Here is a 19,537-nt window from a genome sequence, read left to right as displayed (position 1 = left end):
TACCTTAAGAAGACTGAGGAGTCTTCTGCCGCCGATTCTGGACCTCTTCTCGTTTCAGCATCTGCAAGGGGGCCGGCGGCGAGGCTCCGGTGACCATCCAGGCTGTACCTGTGATCGTCCCTCTGGAGCTAATGTCCAGTAGCCAAAGAAGCCAATCCATCCTGCACGCAGGTGAGTTCACTTCTTCTCCCCTAAGTCCCTCGTTGCAGTGATCCTGTTGCCAGCAGGACTCACTGTAAAATAAAAAACCTAAGCTAAACTTTTCTAAGCAGCTCTTTAGGAGAGCCACCTAGATTGCACCCTTCTCGGCCGGGCACAAAAATCTAACTGAGGCTTGGAGGAGGGTCATAGGGGGAGGAGCCAGTGCACACCACCTGATCCTAAAGCTTTACTTTTTGTGCCCTGTCTCCTGCGGAGCCGCTATTCCCCATGGTCCTTTCAGGAACCCCAGCATCCACTAGGACGATAGAGAAAAAAGGATAATTGCACTATTGCACTTTCTTCTGCTGTTTATCTTTTACGAGGTCTAGCTGCATTGGTTTGATATCAGCGCTGGATATTATAAGGACTGTTATCATCCAGTCCTTTGTTGCTGTACTGCCAATGAGGATCTATTTTATATGTTACTGATCTCATCTGCTTGGTGTAAGTGCAATATTAAAATAAATTCAGGCACTTTTAAAAGGATAATCGCACTATTGCACTTTTTCTTTGTCTTACATTTTATATGAGAATTAGATCCACCTGCCTATAACCAACGTTGGATTTCTATTCATCTCTTGAAACACCAGTGTATGTGACCAATTGATTTTAATTACCCACTGGGTGTGTGTTCGTAAACTTGGGTTTTTATAGGAGCGCTTTAAGTTTGTATCTCTCTCTTTCCCTCAACTCACTGCCCTGCTTAGCAGAGCAGCAGTGACTAGACACTGTGCGCACAGCGTTTATTCACTAGAGACAGAGGGAGAGGGGGCATGCCAGCAGCTCACAGAGTGCTGGGCATGCCCCCACAGTGCCGAAAATGGGGGCGTGGCTCACGATCTTGACAACCAATAAGTGTTACATGTACATTTGTATATCCACTTTTGCTGCACTTTATTGGTTATAACAATGGGAGAAAAAAACCCCGGTGAATAATATAAGGTTCTTTGATCAAGCCTTTTAAAACCACTCTGAGATGCCCAAAGAACCCTTTATGGGAACATAGTTCACCTATTTGAGGTGAGTGCCGTGGAGATTTATACCTTGCAATGGGTGGCATAAAAATTATCCAGTATTCTTACCACATGTTCTGTTTTTTTCCCTCTTTATACATGGGAGAGACGTATATTGACATTGTGAATGTCGACAGTCACAATGTTGTCACTGTTATTTTGGCCTAAAACTAACCCTAATTGCATCCTAACTTCAGCCTAACCCTAATTGCAGCCTAATCCGACCCTAGCCCTAATTGTATCCTAACCATAATTGCATCCTTATCTCACCCAAACCCTAATTGTAGCATAACCCTAATTGCAGCCTAATCTCACCCAAACCCTAATTGTATCCGAACCCTAACTGCATACTAATCTCACCCTAACCCCAACTGTAGCCTAACCCTAATTGCATCTTAATCCGACCCTAACCCTAATTGTATCCTAATTGCATCATAATCTGACCCTAACCCTAATTTTAGCCTAACTCTAATTGCAGCCTAATCTGACCATAACCCTAATTGTAGCATAACCCTAATTGCAACTTAATCCGACCCTAACCCTAATTGTAGCATAACCCTAATTGCAGCCTAATCTCACCCAAACCCTAATTGTATCCGAACCCTAACTGCATACTAATCTCACCCTAACCCTAACTGTAGCCTAACCCTAATTGCATCTTAATCCGACCCTAACCCTAATTGTATCCTAATTGCATCCTAATCTGACCCTAACCCTAATTTTAGCCTTACTCTAATTGCAGCCTAATCTGACCCTAACCCTAATTGTAGCATAACCCTAATTGCAATTTAATCCGACCCTAACCCTAATTGTAGCCTAACCCTAATTGCAACTTAATCCGATCCTAACCCTAATTGTAGCCTAACCCTAATTGCAACTTAATCCGACCCTAACCCTAATTGTAGCCTAACCCTAATTGCAACCTAAAGTAATTGCAGCCTAATCTGACCCTAAACCTAATTGCAGTCCAACCCTAATTGAATATGTTGATATTTTGAAAATGTCAAAATGTCAATGTTGACATTGTGGTTGTCAATATGTTATCTGTTGACATTCTGAACATATCAAAATCGTGAATATCGACATTCAGAACATGTTGACATTATGGTGTTGCCATTTTTATTATCAACAGTCTGGGCGGTATTCAAATGATATATCACGCCCAATCTCCTTTCTAAAGTGAGCCCTGTTATTGCGCATATTGCGCCCACAATAATCAGGTTTAGCTGCGTAAAGGGTTAGGGTGCCCTCGCTACCCTGGGGGTAGCGAGCTGAAATGATGATACGACACCCGTCAGCAGAAATAGAACAGGTGTGGAAGGGGGTGGAAAGAATTGAATACCACCCTCTGAATGTTGACATCGTGACTGAAACCCCAATCACTTGCTAAATTTGAGGAACTTATCCTGCATGTCAATCACACAACTGAAACCTAGAAATATTTACCCCCCCCCCCCCCCAAACACACACACACATGCACATCTATTCACGTGTGTGTATTTATAAAATGAAGCTTGGCCGGTTGCAGTTATGGATCTGTGAGACTTTCATTTTCTGAAACCATTCAAGGTCATACTCAACATTTTTTTACAATTTTCCAGATACACTTTACTGCTGTGCTAATATATCTAGGCAGGTTACATGCTACATGGTGCCTCTTGGTACATTATGTATGACCTGTTTCTTGAATATGATGTTTTTAATAATGATTTCCAGAAGGGGTCAAATCTATAAAACCTGGATCTGCACCTGTGATTGATACATACATATATATATATATAGATATATATAGATATATATAGATATATATATAGATATATAAACTACATAGGGTGAATAATCCTTTGTACAAGCATTAGTTTTTCATTGCAATCTGTCCTATTCCGTGTGTTACAGGTACATGCTTATGGCATTCACATGACACTCGGGGAGAGGGTCTCCTGTGAAGGAGGGCGTCTCAGACAAATCCCTCACACAAAGGAGCCGGAGGGGGAGGGATGGAGGCTGCTGCTGATCCTGTCTCCACGGTAACCAGCCGCAGCAGCAGGACCAGAGAGGCGCGTTACCGCGGCAGAGACAGAGGAAGCTCATCAGTAGCCCCGCCCCGAAGGGGGACGCGCAACCGCGGAGTGCGAGTAGCAGCGGGTGTCGCTCAGAATAGGGCGCGGGCACGCTGCTGTCTGTGTCTCCACCTCTCACCATTAGTGACACTGAGCGGGGTTGCACTAGGGTGAGTCACATACGCAGCAGCAGCGTTACATATAGCCCCGGCCGAAGGGGGCTTCTCCCGGGGCTGCAGAGCTGATGTGAAGTGAACCGGGGGCGGGGCGGTGAGGTGTGGGTGGTAACGTTACCCGTTAAGGGTCACTTATTCCCGCAGCTACTGTGTGTTCTGCGCTGCATGTAGGGAGTGACTGGGCCACTGCCCATCTGTCACCTGCCCTGCATACAGTGCCCGGGTGTCTCTTTCAGCAGCTGCACCCTGGGGCACCGGGGCATGCCCCATCACTGCACACTGTGCAGCAGACAGCGACAGCGGCGGCGGCTGCCGTGATGTCACCAGCGTTATAGCATGGCCCCCGGGGTATAACAGCACGGTGTGAGTGGGGAACATAACGGGCACCGGCGGCACTGCGCGTGTACTGCTGTGCCCGGCTGCTCGCACATAGGCACACTGTGACAGTACAGTACAGTACAGTGCTTGCATACAGTACATCGCCGTGTGTTACAGTGAGTACAGCACACTGTGTGACAGTACATCGCCGTGTGTTACAGTGAGTACAGCACACTGTGTGACAGTACAGCGCCGTGCGTTACAGTACGGTGCGCTTCTGAATGATTATTATAGTAAGATGGAGGAGCAACATGAGGGTGGTGACTAATGGTCTCTCTCATCGCAGGTATCCTGCTGTCTACTCCAGTCCTCTCTGGCTCAGCCTCCGGCTCTGTCTCCCTCTCTCCTCCGGTCAGTGACAGACTGACAGCACCCTCCCTCACGTGACTCTGCTCTCCTGACAGCTCCCCTGCGCGCCCCCGCCGCGCGCTCCCGCCTCTTGTGCTCCTGCAGCTCTGCCGACCAAGGAGGCACCAACACCGCCAAGACTGCACCGGCCAGGTACCCAGTAGCATGTTATCTGTACAAGGCTATGAGATGAAAAATATCATTACGTAGGATGCATCTTGTATGCAGTGCTGGTTCGCATGCATGTAATATAAATGATGTCTCTGTCATGTAGGTAAGGTTGTGTAGCAGCCCATTTATATTCTTACAAATGTGTGTGTGAATGTGTGTGTGTGTCGTGTGTACACACACACACACACACACACACACACACACACACACACACACACACATCATACATGCATACATATGTAATCCCATCGGTGAAACCCCTCCTGAAAATGATAGTATTTGCTGTGTTTGATATACGTTTACTCACACATGTGTATTTAAAATGAACATGATGTTTTATCTGCTGGTTAGAGAGCCAGAACAAAGAGGGGGGAATCCCAGGAGCATCTTACAGCTGCAGTATTTTTAAGAAGATGTCATTTTGAGACTTGCATTAACCCTTCCCATAGGCGGTGGTATTTCACCACGGCACTGAACAAGTTAATAGCAGTGGGTAAAGCTGGCAGAGTATATGGTTGCTAGCACAATGGTAGCACATGGTGGTGTGAGGTGTGGTAGTGCGATCTCTCATTTGCATCTTTGTCACAGGAGTGGTTCATTGTCACAGTGCATATCACACATGCATGTAGTATGTTGTGCTGCATTATGTGTATGTTGGAGGGTTATATTGGAATGACATTGTCTAATTAAAATATATTGTGTCTGCAGAATTATTGTTAAATATCCCTATCAAATTGGTTATAACATAACTCCGGTACTCATGCATGCTCTACTAAAACAATAGCATAATGTACAAAATATGATTTATATATAATTTTTTAATGACAGACATACGGATAGAGCTTACAATATTCCAGTCCATTCCTGGCCATATTCCTTCATTCCTGAGCTCATTGAGATGCAAGGAAATCCATGGGAACTGGAGCCTGTGCTTTCACAGCGGGGTGACATAATCCTTTTAAATGTAGCACAGTAAAAGCTGAATATGGATGGGTCAGTCCTGTGCAAATCACCTCCTGTTCTGTCAGTACTTGGCATCAGTAGCGTGGTTTCTGTGGGGCGTTGGCAATGCATGCCCTCACTGTGCGGTAGGTAGGGCACAGGAATTTCACATTGTTCTGTGCATTTAAAAATGTGCCAGCTCTGTACCAATGCTGCTTTTGGGGGCATTTTTTTTCTTTGTATTCCTTCATTGGTGCTTTAGTGGTTAAAGACACTGGTTTAGACCTTTCAATGTGGAGTGCTGGGCAAGTTGTTTCATTTTATCTACCTTGTTGCCAAATCTAGTTGCCAATTTGTTTAAATAGTCTCACATCATGCAAATAATTGTCCTTATGGCAGGATAGATGCAGTTGTACCATTTTGTGGGTTTTTAAAAATATTTTCTCCATGATATTGTGCTTGGACACACCCCTTGCAGCACAGTATCTCCCCACTTTGCAGATGTTCTCCCATCTCCCACACACACCAGTCCACACTGCACCCTCCCTTGCTGTATCAATCCTGGCTTTTGTTTCTCTCCCAGCCCCAAACGCTCAGTATACAGAGCCCCTCCATCACATCTGTTGGTAGTTTACGCTCCCAAACCATTTAGTGTTTTGTTCCCGCTTCCATCCCCCACTAGAATACACAAGGGGACAGACTGTGTCTCCTCTCTCGTCCCTTTTTGTGGCATTGCATTTTCTCTTTCTTTGTGTTATACAACAGCCAGATAATTTAATTCTAGGCTTTCTATCCACGCCACCACATCATCAGATTGTTGTGTGTATGCTAATAAAATAATTTTGTTTAATATGCATCTCTGATTGAACGTTTGTTCAATACCCTCCAGAATGGGAGGTGAAAAGGTAAAAATGTTATATTGTTCCTCACGAGGATTCATGAAATTAGCATTCTTTATAACATTATATGACACAATGGCAGTCTCCTCAAGACCTCCTCTGTATTATTTTATGTGCTAAGCAAAGTTATTAAACTGTGTATCTGTGCATATGTAATCAGGGTTGACATGTTGCCAACCAGACAAAAAATGAACAAGGTGTCAATCATTTTAATATGTATATATACGAGTATATATATATATATATATATATATACATATATATTTATTTTATTTACCTTTTTAGATATATCTATATTTATATAAATATATGTGTGTGTATGTATATGTATATATCTACATCTATTTAATGGTCAGACAGGTGTGACATCTGGCTTTAACCATCATTTTGTGAACTAGTACACATAGGGGGTAATTCAGACCTGATCGCTAGGCTGCGTTTTCTCACGGCCTGCGATCAGGTCTGAACTGCGCATGCGTATGCACTGCAATGCGCAGGCGCGTCAGACAACTGCACTGGGCATCAGTGCATAGTTACGGGATGGTGTGAAAAAAGCAATCGCAAGGAGATTGACAGGAAGAGGGGTTTGTGGGTGGCAACTGACCATTTTTAGGGAGTATCTGGAAAAATGCAGGCGTGTCCAAGAGTTTGAAGGGAGGGTTCCTGACGTAAATTCTGGTCCCGGACAGGCTGAAGTGATCGCAGCGGCTGAGTAAGTCCTGGGCTGCGCAGAGACTGCACAATATCAGTTTGTACAGCTCTGCTACACATGCGTTTGCACACTTGCACAGCTAAAATACCCTCCCCCTGTAGGTGGCGACTATCTGATCGCAGGACAGCAAAAATCGCTGCCCAGCGATCAGGTCTGAATTACCCCCATAATCTTTTGTTCTATTTATATATCAGGAGAGGATTTTAGACTACATAAGCATTGCATAAAACGCAATTTTGTATTGGCACCTTGTGACCGTTTGCCTGGTATGTTTATTTCTGTTATCCCACCTGTACTTTATGTCATTTGTATTAGCCTATTGTTCTGCCATATAACCTGTCCTGCGCAGGATCATCCTGGTTTTAGTTTGTATTACATGTGCTGAAGCATGTTTTCTGCTGGTGCCTTCCAGTAGATAGCTAGAAATTTTAAGAAGAAATATAGTTATTCTATATTATCTTTTATATGTGTGATTACAGGTTTTGAAGAAATTAGTGGGTCTGTGTGTGTGTGTAAGATTTGTGCAAGATGAGTGCTTCTGGCAGAGGTGGAAAGAACCGTGTGAGTTGTAACTATACATGAAAATTCCCAAAATGTTGATTGTCCTGGCAGAATCTAGAACATTGAATAGGGAACATTGATGGTTTGCACACATCGATGGACTGTCCTGATCTGGGAAATGGTGGACGGCAGGCCAATCAGAGAAGGGGCATGGCTAAGTAGGCCACCAGCTGTGGGGCTTAGCTCACCGCCACCGATGCAGAGAAGAAAAATAACCAAAACATTGGTGCCCGGTCTGCTTTCAATTGCAATTGAATATCCACAATCGATGGCAAAACTTTTGACCATCATTAGCAAATCATCAATGATTGTTAACATACAGATAAGGGTTGTCCGACTTCAGAGATGCATACAGCGCTTCATACTGGCAAAAATCTGCATTTATTTCGAGCTGACTTGTGTTCAGTTCTGCCTCAGCTTCACTATGAGCAGAGATGTACGAAAACTCTGTGGTTTGGGCGATCTAACCCGGACTTTAGACGGGTTTAGCCACTTTACACGGCTAAACCCAGTCTATTTGGCAGCAACAAGCACGATAATTAATGGCCACACACTTTGTGTCATAAAATAAAGCAGGTGAGTAACTCCCCCAGCGCAACTTGGTAAGCAGCCTATGGTATATTACACGTAGTGATGGACATCGGAAGCCTACCATCAAATGATGGCTGGGCTTCCACCATTGAAACTTTCGATGCAATGGTAACTAACCATTGCATCAAAAGTATTCAATGATAAAAACTAGTTATATGATTTGCGCATGCGCAAAAATATTTGCAGCTTGGTTGACTAGGGCTGGGATTGGGGCGTGACTAGGGGCAGGTTTGGGGTGGAGTCTGGAGAAACAGACAAACTGTAGTAGTGTAACTAGCAGCGTTAGATTTGGGTGGGTTATTTTGTTTCTGTGCAGGGTAAATACTGGCTGCTTTATTTTTACACTGCAAATTAGATTGCAGATTGAACACACCCCACCCAAATCTAACTCTCTCTGCACATGTTATATCTGCCTCCCCTACAGTGCACATGGTTTTGCCCAATTGCTAACAAAAATCCTGCTGCGATCAACTTGGAATTACCCCCATTGTCACAAACAAGAACAAAATTTATTAAAACACAACATAGCTGTATAATAGAGCACTGTATATCTACATATAACTCTGAGCATGAGTAATGTAGTAAACAAATGTGAAGTAAGCAGTCTTAAGCAAGCAGTAAATGGCTAGGTAGCCCCATACCAGAAGTAGGAAGGTAGGAATCCGGAATACCCCACAGTTACAAACCGAAAACTGCTGATGTCCGTATAGGTACTGCTCCACTGCTGTCATACTTGCTTCAATAACCTTAACGTGTTTCCAGTTTTGTAGCTCTGTGTTATTGTTTGTGACAATATTGCAGTATATTTGTCATGCTTTTCTCTCCGCATATACAAAACATTTATTGAGGCTGAGCACTACAAGAGAGAAGTACTTTGTTTTTATTCTGTTTATTTTAGTCACTCATGGTGTGGCGCCAGTGGTGATTACACGCTATTTCTTTCACTAGCCCACTCTGTGTCAATTTGTAAGCTATGAGACATGATATGAGTAATTCAAATGGCTCTTTGTGCCATAAGGCAACTATGCAAATTATAGAGCATGGCTCAGTTCCCAAATTGTCTGCACTTTGTGTGATAACAGAGGCTAACAACAGTCTTCTGATGACTGGATTATCAGATTTCTAGCACCCCTTTCAGACCAAAGTCTTGGGTTGGACCCGGGATTTGGAACACGGTTCCAAACTGAGTCATACCCCTTTCACACGCGACACCGACCTGGGTTATTCCCGGGTTGGTGCCATTCATGCGGCCAGGGCTGCCATCAGAAATGATGGGGCCCGGGACTGACAAACTTGGAAGGGCCCCCCCGATCCGTAGCTCCCCCAAAGCTTACCAGAGGGGTCTCGGGTGGCAGCAATGAGGATTGCGGGAACAGGCCAGCTGCCTGCGCGGTGCGCACCGGCAGGGCAGGCAGCCACGGAGGCACACAGAGCAGCAGTGTGTATTCTTTCTATTGAGTCGGCCGCGAGCCAATCGGAGCTCACGGACTGGCAGCCAATCAGGAGCTGGCAGCTCCTGATTGGCTGCCGGTCCGTGAGCTCCGAAGGGCTCACAGCCTGCTGCCACCCGGGCCCCCTCTCAGTCAGGACCCGGGACTGGAGTACCCACCGTTTCCCCTTGATGACGGGCCTGCATGCGCACAAGGGTGCAGTGGAACTCTTTTGACGGTGCTTGGAGATTACATCGTCTTCAAGTGCAGGGGATCCGGCTCTCCTGATGCTGTGAACGGAATTCGGGTCAAGTCGGCAATAACCTGGGTTGAAGCAGTGAGATAAGGATATATTGTGCTCACATTTTGCATGGCAATCTTCTAATATTTTTATTGATAAAATCTAGTTCACATCAGCTCAGTACTTTGTCAAAAGATTGATTCAAAGGATTACTAATAAAATATGATTTTTTTTTTGCGTTCTAGAGCCAGTGTGTGTGGCAGTGCCCCTGTTTTCAGAGCGAGGTACTCTAGGGTCACACACAGGATTACATATGCCGTTATAATCCACTGCTTAATCATTTTGACTTGTGTGTGCATGTATGTGTACAGTTAGGAGAAGAGAAAGGCAAGCTATTTCATTTTTGTGACACTGTATACTGTATAGTACATCACTTCTCAAATATTCTCAGTCTTTCTGAAATGTATGTCATCAGATGGGTACCATAACCATGTCTTTTTCATCATCTTTTAACATGAGTGTCATATAGCATCACATTTTATGTAGTGAGACCTTAGTTAATTCTAATTGACTTCAATGCCTTTGCTAGTCTGACTTATCTTGCTATATTATATTTAATTAAATACTTAAAGAATGGTAATGTTTTTTAGTACTTATGGGGTCTATTCATATAGAAATCGAAAAGTGAATTGTTATTACTATACATCGCATCAGTTCGATGCGATATATAGCTTTGATAAGTAGCAATTCATGTATACTCACCTTTTCGGTGATGCAAGCCGGTATCCTGGGCTCCAGTGGTGCCATCTTCAGCTGCGATTCCCTCTGCGCAGATTGTAGTCAGCCGGTTGGTCACTCTGTGCATGATACAGCCTCTGAGGTCTCGGGAGGCTGTGCAGAGGCTGCTGGGATTTCAGGGGGGGCGGAGCTAGTGCCGGGCAGAGAGCAGGAAACATTGAGCTTCCCTGCAGTTACTGCTTTGCAGTTCAGATTATGCTGTCCTGAGATGGCGAGTCTGAACTCCATGGAGAAGCGGAAAGATAAGCTTTTCATCCTTTCATGAATCACACTCCCATACTAAAGTATGGTAAGGCGATTCAGGCATGGAGTGAGGTGGGGTGCCGCTGCAGAGGTCAGGAACCTCTCCACAGTAACCCGCTCTGTGAGTATCCCAAAGCAGAGAAAAGCCCTGTTTTCCGCTAAGGGCTTTTCTCTGCTTTATGAATAAACCCCTTATAAGTGGTTATAATTTTTTTCATCCTCCGTTCCTCAAGTCACATTAGTCTACGATACAATAACATAAAGAAATAGAGAACTGTATGGTCCAAAATCCTAAACTATACATATAATAAAATTGTAAAGGTTGTTTCTGTACATAGCAATTTTGTTTTAGAAATATACTTCTAGGAACTGTTTATGAAATATGGAGACAAAAATGTTTTTTCTGAATTTTTGTCTGTTTGTCTGTGTTTATTTCGGCATCACGTAAAACAACTACTGGATGAATTTGTATCGCATTTGCAATATTGTATATCTTAGTGACCTAGAAAGAAACTGAGGTATGTATGTTCTTGATGTGACATAAGGGAGGGGAGCAAGTGACTGCTCTGCAGAGGAACCTAATTGAGGCAGAGATTGTAACGGGGTGTGGCACAGGTGAGACTGTGTTTAGACCACGTATACCCTTATCCCCAACAATATTTATTTTCAATTTAAGCGCCAGCAGTTTCCTGTAAGCATCTGTTTCGCTATGACGATCAACAAGTCGTAGGGGAAACGCTCATGGCTGTATGCGTAGATTTCAAGACCAGCTGGTTCTCCCATGGGCAGCTTTACGTGGCTTGCTCACACAATAGTAACCCCAAGCATCTTTTTGTATTAATCCCTGAAGGAATAACTGCAAATATTGTTTACACAGAACTTTTGTGATCAATGAGAACAATAGAAAATATTAATCACAATATTACTATTAGATGGCACTACTGTCTTTGCAAAATTTGTTCCGCTGAGCAATAACAGACATCCACGCGAGCGAAGCCATGGGCAAACGCTAGTTAGCCACATGGGGGAGATTCAATTAGCCGCGAGTTGGCTGAAAACTTTTTACTATTTAATTAGAAATCCTCGTTAATTCAGTTGAAGTTGACGCAAATTTTAGTTTGCAAATCTAGACTAGGTGAAAAGTAGAAGAAAGTCTTATCTTAATGTAAAAATGTCAGGACATAATGTAGTACCTCTGGTACATCCCTCCCAAAGAATAAAAAGGTATTTAAAGAGTGTTAAATAGGAAAATATACCAAATAAAGACAGAAAATGTTTCATGTAATATTCTCTAAATCAGGGGTGGGGAACCTTTTTTTTACCAAGGGACATTTGGTTATTTAGAAAATCCTTCGGGGGCCATACAAAAATTATCAACTTAAAAATTACGCTGCCAGTAGTTATGCCCCTTAGAGGTACTGAGTGCGTGCGCCAAAAAATGGGTGTGGCCAATTAAAATGGGACGTGATACACATATGCCCCCAATAGTGCAGTGCCAGATACATATGACGGTGTATGACGGTGCCGGAGGGGACTGCTTCCTCTAGCATCCAGAGGAGCGGCCCCTCTGGCAGAGTTGGGACAAAATATAGTGAGGTACCTAGTCAGATTGTGGTGGTAGGGGACTCTATCATCAGGAAGGCAGATAGGGCAATCTGCTACCGGGACCGTGATCGCTGTACAGTCTGTTGTCTCCCGGGTGCTCGGGTGCGGCACATCGTGGACCGGGTAGATAGATTGTTGGGAGGGGCTGGGCACCATGCATGTTGGCACCAATGACAGTCAGCGGAAGGTGGGATGTCCTTAAGAAAGACTACAGGGAATTAGGCAAGAAACTTAAGGCAAGGACATCTAAGGTAATATTCTCTGAAATATTACCCGTGCCACGCGCTAGTCCAGGGAGGCAGAGGGAGATTAGGGAGGTAAATGTGTGGCTTAGAGACTGGTGCAGAAAAGAGGGGTTCGTGTTCCTGGAACACTGGGCGGACTTCTCAGTCAGGCGCCATCTTTTTTGTCGTGATGGATTGCACCTGAATGAGGAGGGGGCAGCGGTGCTGGGGGGAAGGATGGTTAGAAGGTTGGAGAAGATTTTAAACTAGGAGCCTGGGGGGAGGGTTTAGCTAGAAACTACGGGGCGTGCAGTGAGAATAGTGGGGATGGCGGTAGTAAACGAAATGGGGGAGAAGTTGGGGGGAGGGTTAGAGCAGCCGGGAAAGGTATCAACATGGGTACTAAAAGAGGTTTTACCAAAGCACCAACCGATAACGATTACAAGTCATCATTGTTACATAAGGTGAAAGATGTCCCTAACGCAAAGGGAAATACTTTTCTCTAACGTCCTAAGTGGATGCTGGGGACTCCGTAAGGACCATGGGGATTAGCGGCTCCGCAGGAGACTGGGCACAACTATAAAGAAAGCTTTTAGACTACTGGTGTGCACTGGCTCCTCCCACTAAGACCCTCCTCCAGACTTCAGTTAGATTCTTGTGCCCGGCTGAGCTGGATGCACACTAGGGGCTCTCCTGAGCACCTAGAAAGAAAGTATATTTAGGTTTTTTATTTTACAGTGAGATCTGCTGGCAACAGACTCACTGCAGCGAGGGACTAAGGGGAGAAGAAGCGAACCTACCTAACAGGTGGTAGTTTGGGCTTCTTAGGGTACTGGACACCATTAGCTCCAGAGGGATCGACCGCAGGACCCGACCTTGGTGTTCGTTCCCGGAGCCGCGCCGCCGTCCCCCTTACAGAGCCAGAAGCAACGAAGAGGTCCGGAAAATCGGCGGCAGAAGACTTCGGTCTTCACCAAGGTAGCGCACAGCACTGCAGCTGTGCGCCATTGCTCCTCATGTACACCTCACACTCCGGTCACTGATGGGTGCAGGGCGCTGGGGGGGGGGCGCCCTGAGGGCAATATATGACACCTTGGCTGGCAAATATACATCATATATAGTCCTAGAGGCTATATAGATGTAAAATTACCCCTGCCAGTATTCCAGAAAAAGCGGGAGAAAGTCCGCCGAAAAGGGGGCGGGGCTTCTCCCTCAGCACACTGGCGCCATTTTTCCCTCACAGTTCCGCTGGAAGGAAGCTCCCTGGCTCTCCCCTGCAGTCTGAACACTACAGAAGGGTAAAAAAGAGAGGGGGGGGGGGGCACTAAATTTAGGCGCAGTATAGATAATATATATATGTGATATATATATAAAAAAGCAGCTATAAGGGAAAACACTCATTGATAGTGGGATCCCTGTGTTATATAGCGCTCTGGTGTGTGCTGGCATACTCTCTCTCTGTCTCCCCAAAGGGCTTTGTGGGGTCCTGTCCTCTGTCAGAGCATTCCCTGTGTGTTTGCGGTGTGTCGGTACGGCTGTGTCGACATGTTTGATGAGGAGGCTTATGTGGAGGCGGAGCAAATGCCTGTAAATGTGATGTCACCCCCTGCGGGGTCGACACCTGAGTGGATGGTGCTGTGGAAGGACTTACGCGACAGTGTCGACTCCTTGCATAAAAGGTTTGACGACATACCTATTGTGGGACAGCCGGCTTCTCAGCCTGTGCCTGCCCAGGCGTCTCAAAAGCCATCAGGGGCTCTAAAACGCCCGCTACCTCAGATGGCTGACACAGATGTCGACACGGATACTGACTCCAGTGTCGACGACGATGAGACTAATGTAACTTCCAGTAGGGCCACACGTTACATGATTGAGGCAATGAAAAATGTGTTGCACATTTCTGATGTTACCCCCGGTACCACAAAAAAGGGTATAATGTTTGGAGAGAAAAAACTACCAGTAGCTTTTCCTCCGTCTGAAGAGTTAAATGAAGTGTGTGAAGAAGCGTGGGCTTCCCCTGATAAAAAGCTGGTAATTTCTAAGAGGTTACTAATGGCGTACCCTTTCCCGCCAGAGGATAGGTCACGCTGGGAAACATCCCCTAGGGTGGATAAAGCGCTCACACGCTTGTCAAAGAAGGTGGCACTACCGTCTCCAGATACGGCCGCCCTGAAGGAATCTGCTGATAGGAGGCTATCCTGAAATCTATATATACACACACAGGTGTTATACTGAGACCGGCTATTGCTTCAGCCTGGATGTGCAGTGCTGCTGCTGCGTGGTCAGATTCCCTGTCAGAAAATATAGATACCCTAGACAGGGACACTATATTGCTAAACGTAGAGCATATAAAAGACGCACTTTTATACATGAGGGATGCACAGAGGGATATTTGCCGGCTGGCATCCAAAATTAGTGCAATGTCCATTTCTGCCAGGAGAGGGTTATGGACTCGGCAGTGGACAGGAGATGCAGATTCCAAACGACAGATGGAAGTTCTGCCTTATAAGGGTGAGGAGTTGTTCGGGGATGGTCTCTCGGACCTCGTTTCCGCAGCAACAGCTGGGAAGTCTACATTTTTACCCCATGTTCCCTCACAACCAAAGAAAGCACCGTATTATCAGGTACAGTCCTTTCGGCCCAATAGGGGCAAGCGGGTTAAAGGCGCGTCCTTTCTGCCCAGAGGCAGAGGTAGGGGAAAGAAGCTGCAGCATACAGCCAGTTCCCAGGAGCAAAAGTCCTCCCCCGCTTCCTCTAAGTCCACAGCATGACGCTGGGGCTTCACAGGCGGAGCCAGGTACAGTGGGGGCCCGTCTCAAAAACTTCAGCAATCAGTGGGCTCGCTCACGGGTGGATCCCTGGATCCTTCAAGTAGTATCTCAGGGGTACAAGCTGGAATTCGAGACGTCTCCCCCCCCCCCGCCGTTTCCTCAAATCTGCCTTGCCAACCACTCCCTCAGGCAGGGAGGCAGTGTTACAGGCAATTCACAAGCTGTATTCACAACAAGTGATAGTAAAGGTGCCCCTACTTCAACAAGGAAGGGGTTACTATTCCACAATGTTTGTGGTACCGAAACCGGACGGTTTGGTGAGACCCATTTTAAATTTGAACTCCTTGAACACATATATAAAAAAATTCAAGTTCAAGATGGAATCGCTCAGGGCGGTTATTGCAAGCCTGGACGAGGGGGATTACATGGTATCACTGGACATCAAGGATGCTTACCTACATGTCCCCATTTACCATCCTCACCAGGAGTACCTCAGATTTGTGGTACAAGATTGTCATTACCAATTCCAGACGTTGCCGTTCGGTCTATCCACGGCTCCGAGGGTCTTTACCAAGGTAATGGCCGAAATGATGATACTCCTTCGAAAGAAGGGAGTTTTAATTATCCCGTACTTGGACGATCTCCTGATAAAGGCGAGGTCCAGTGAGCAGTTGTTGGTAGGGGTAGCACTATCTCGGGAAGTGCTACAACAGCACGGCTGGATTCTAAACATTCCAAAGTCACAGCTGGTCCCTACGACACGTCTGCTGTTCCTAGGGATGGTTCTGGACACAGAACAGAGAAAAGTGTTTCTCCCGGAGGAGAAGGCCAAGGAGCTGTCATCTCTAGTCAGAGGCCTCCTAAAGCCAAAACAGGTGTCGGTGCATCACTGCACGCGGATCCTGGGAAAAATGGTAGCTTCCTACGAAGCGATTCCATTCGGCAGGTTTCATGCAAGAACCTTTCAGTGGGACCTGTTGGACAAGTGGTCCGGATCGCATCTTCAGATGCATCGTCTGATAACCCTGTCTCCAAGGACAAGGGTGTCTCTGCTGTGGTGGCTGCAGAGTGCTCATCTTCAAGAGGGCCGCAGATTCGGCATACAGGACTGGGTCCTGGTGACCACGGATGCCAGCCTTCGAGGCTGGGGAGCAGTCACACAGGGAAGAAACTTCCAAGGACTATGGTCAAGTCAGGAGACTTCCCTGCACATAAATATTCTGGAACTGAGGGCCATTTACAATGCCCTAAGTCAGGCAAAACCCCTGCTTCAAAACAAGCCGGTACTGATCCAGTCAGACAACATCACGGCGGTCGCCCATGTAAATCGACAGGGCGGCACGAGAAGCAGGACGGCAATGGCAGAAGCCACAAGGATTCTCCGATGGGCGGAAAATCACGTGTTAGCACTGTCGGCAGTGTTCATTCCGGGAGTGGACAACTGGGAAGCAGACTTCCTCAGCAGGCACGACCTCCACCCGGGAGAGTGGGGACTTCATCCAGAAGTCTTTCAAATGATTGTAAACCGGTGGAAAAAGCCACAGGTGGACATGATGGCGTCCCGCCTAAACAAAAAGCTAGAAAAATATTGCGCCAGGTCGAGAGACCCGCAGGCGATAGCTGTGGACGCTCTAGTGACACCGTGGGTGTACCGATCGGTTTATGTGTTCCCTCCTCTTCCTCTCATACCAAAGGTACTGAGGATAATAAGGAGAAGAGGAGTAAGAACTATACTCATTGTTCCAGATTGGCCAAGAAGAGCTTGGTACCCGGAACTTCAAGAAATGATGTCAGAGGACCCATGGCCTCTACCGCTCAGACAAGACCTGCTGCAGCAGGGGCCCTGTCTGTTCCAAGACTTACCGCGGCTGCGTTTGACGGCATGGTGGTTGAATACCGGATCCTGAAGGAAAAGGGCATTCCGGAGGAAGTCATTCCTACGCTGATTAAAGCTAGGAAAGAAGTAATCGCAAACCATTATCACCGTATATGGCGAAAATATGTTGCGTGGTGTGAGGCCAGGAAGGCCCCAACGGAGGAATTTCAGCTGGGCCGTTTCCTGCACTTCCTACAGTCAGGGGTGACTATGGGCCTTAAATTGGGTTCCATTAAGGTCCAGATTTCGGCTCTATCGATTTTCTTCCAGAGAGAACTGGCTTCACTACCTGAAGTTCAGACTTTTGTTAAGGGAGTGCTGCATATTCAGCCCCCTTTTGTGCCTCCAGTGGCACCTTGGGATCTCAACGTGGTGTTGGATTTCCTAAAGTCACATTGGTTTGAGCCACTGAAAACCGTGGATTTGAAATATCTCACGTGATAAGTGGTCATGTTGTTGGCCTTGGCTTCGGCCAGGCGTGTATCAGAATTGGCGGCTTTGTCATGTAAAAGCCCTTATCTGATTTTCCATATGGATAGGGCAGAATTGAGGACTCGTCCCCAGTTTCTCCCCAAAGTGGTATCAGCTTTTCATCTGAACCAACCTATCGTGGTGCCTGCGGCTACAAATGACTTGGAGGCTTCCAAGTTGTTGGATGTAGTCAGGGCCCTAAAAATCTATGTTTCCAGGTCAGCTGGAGTCAGAAAGACTGACTCGCTCTTTATCCTGTATGCGCCCAACAAGTTGGGTGCACCTGCTTCAAAGCAGACTATTGCTCGCTGGATCTGTAGTACGATTCAGCTTGCACATTCTGCGGCTGGACTGCCGCATCCTAAATCAGTAAAAGCCCATTCCACGAGTAAGGTGGGCTCTTCTTGGGCGGCTGCCTGAGGGGTCTCGGCTCTTCAACTTTGCCGAGCAGCTACTTGGTCGGGGTCAAACACGTTTGCTAAATTCTACAAGTTTGACACCCTGGCTGAGGAGGACCTTGAGTTTGCTCATTCGGTGCTGCAGAGTCATCCGCACTCTCCCGCCCGTTTGGGAGCTTTGGTATAATCCCCATGGTCCTTACGGAGTCCCCAGCATCCACTTAGGACGTTAGAGAAAATAAGAATTTACTCACCGGTAATTCTATTTCTCATAGTCCGTAGTGGATGCTGGGCGCCCATCCCAAGTGCGGATTGTCTGCAATACTTGTTTATAGTTATTGCTTAACTAAAGGGTTATTGTTGAGCCATCTGTTGAGAGGCTCAGTTGTTATCATACTGTTAACTGGGTATTGTATCACGAGTTATACGGTGTGATTGGTGTGGCTGGTATGAGTCTTACCCGGGATTCAAAATCCTTCCTTATTGTGTCAGCTCTTCCGGGCACAGTATCCTAACTGAAGTCTGGAGGAGGGTCTTAGTGGGAGGAGCCAGTGCACACCAGTAGTCTAAAAGCTTTCTTTATAGTTGTGCCCAGTCTCCTGCGGAGCCGCTAATCCCAATGGTCCTTACGGAGTCCCCAGCATCCACTACGGACTATGAGAAATAGAATTACCGGTGAGTAAATTCTTATTATGTTAGTTGTATGTATGTGAACGCTAGAAGCCTTACTGGTAAAAAGGGCGAACTAGAAATACTTGCAGCAAGTAAACAGTATGATATTATAGGCATATAGGCATTACTGAAACTTGGTGGGACGAATCTCATGACTGGACAGTCAATCTAGAAGGCTATATGCTGTTTAGGAGAGACAGACTAAATAAAAAGGGAGGGGGGGGTGTCTTTATGTAAAACCATTTTTAAAACCTGATATACGGGAGGATTTGCAGGAGGGGACTGTAGATATGGTAGAGACGTTATGGGTAGAAATTGCATGTGGCGGAAAGGGAATAAAAAAGTTAGTATTGGGGGTATGCTACAGGCCGCCTGGTATTAATGTATCTGACGAGGAATTGTTACTGAGGCAAATTGAAAGAGCAGCAGGAGTAGGTGACATAGTAGTGATGGGAGATTTTAACTATCCAGAGATAAACTGAAAAAAAGATTCATGTGATACTGCTAGGGGTAATAAGTTTTTAAACACACTTAATGATAACTACTTAGTTCAACTAATTGAGGAACCCACCAGGTACAATGCAATCTTAGACCTGGTATTGACAAACAATGGGGAATTGGTATCAGATATTGAAGTGGGGGAGCCCATAGGAAACAGCTACCACAATAAGGTCACATTCAATGTAAGTTTTCATAAAGAGTCCTATACTGGCTCAACTAGGACTCTAAACTTTAGTAAAGCCAACTTTGAAATGA

General features: G+C 45.9%; 1 protein-coding gene across 9 annotated transcripts in view; it reads left to right on the top strand.

Moving 5' to 3' along the window:
- The first annotated feature begins 3,294 nt into the window (after positions 1-3,294).
- Positions 3,295-19,537, top strand: part of LOC135055432 (microtubule-associated protein tau-like) — a 151,291-nt gene continuing 135,048 nt past the window's right edge. For 3 of the 9 annotated variants that reach the window (XM_063959493.1, XM_063959492.1, XM_063959485.1), the window contains exons 1-2: positions 3,299-3,444; positions 4,115-4,329. The gene's annotated coding sequence lies outside the window, so the exon portion shown is untranslated. Of the gene's footprint in view, positions 3,445-3,484; positions 3,550-3,909; positions 3,989-4,114; positions 4,330-19,537 lie in introns of those variants that run through there. The other 6 variants (XM_063959495.1, XM_063959491.1, XM_063959494.1 and 3 more) reach the window with 6 other exon arrangements.

Source organism: Pseudophryne corroboree, chromosome 3 (genome assembly GCF_028390025.1).
Source record: "Pseudophryne corroboree isolate aPseCor3 chromosome 3, aPseCor3.hap2, whole genome shotgun sequence".
In the NCBI taxonomy this organism is placed as follows: domain Eukaryota; kingdom Metazoa; phylum Chordata; class Amphibia; order Anura; family Myobatrachidae; genus Pseudophryne; species Pseudophryne corroboree.
The sequence above is the reverse complement of the archived record's forward strand: the minus strand, read 5'-3'. Positions and strand labels throughout refer to the sequence as shown.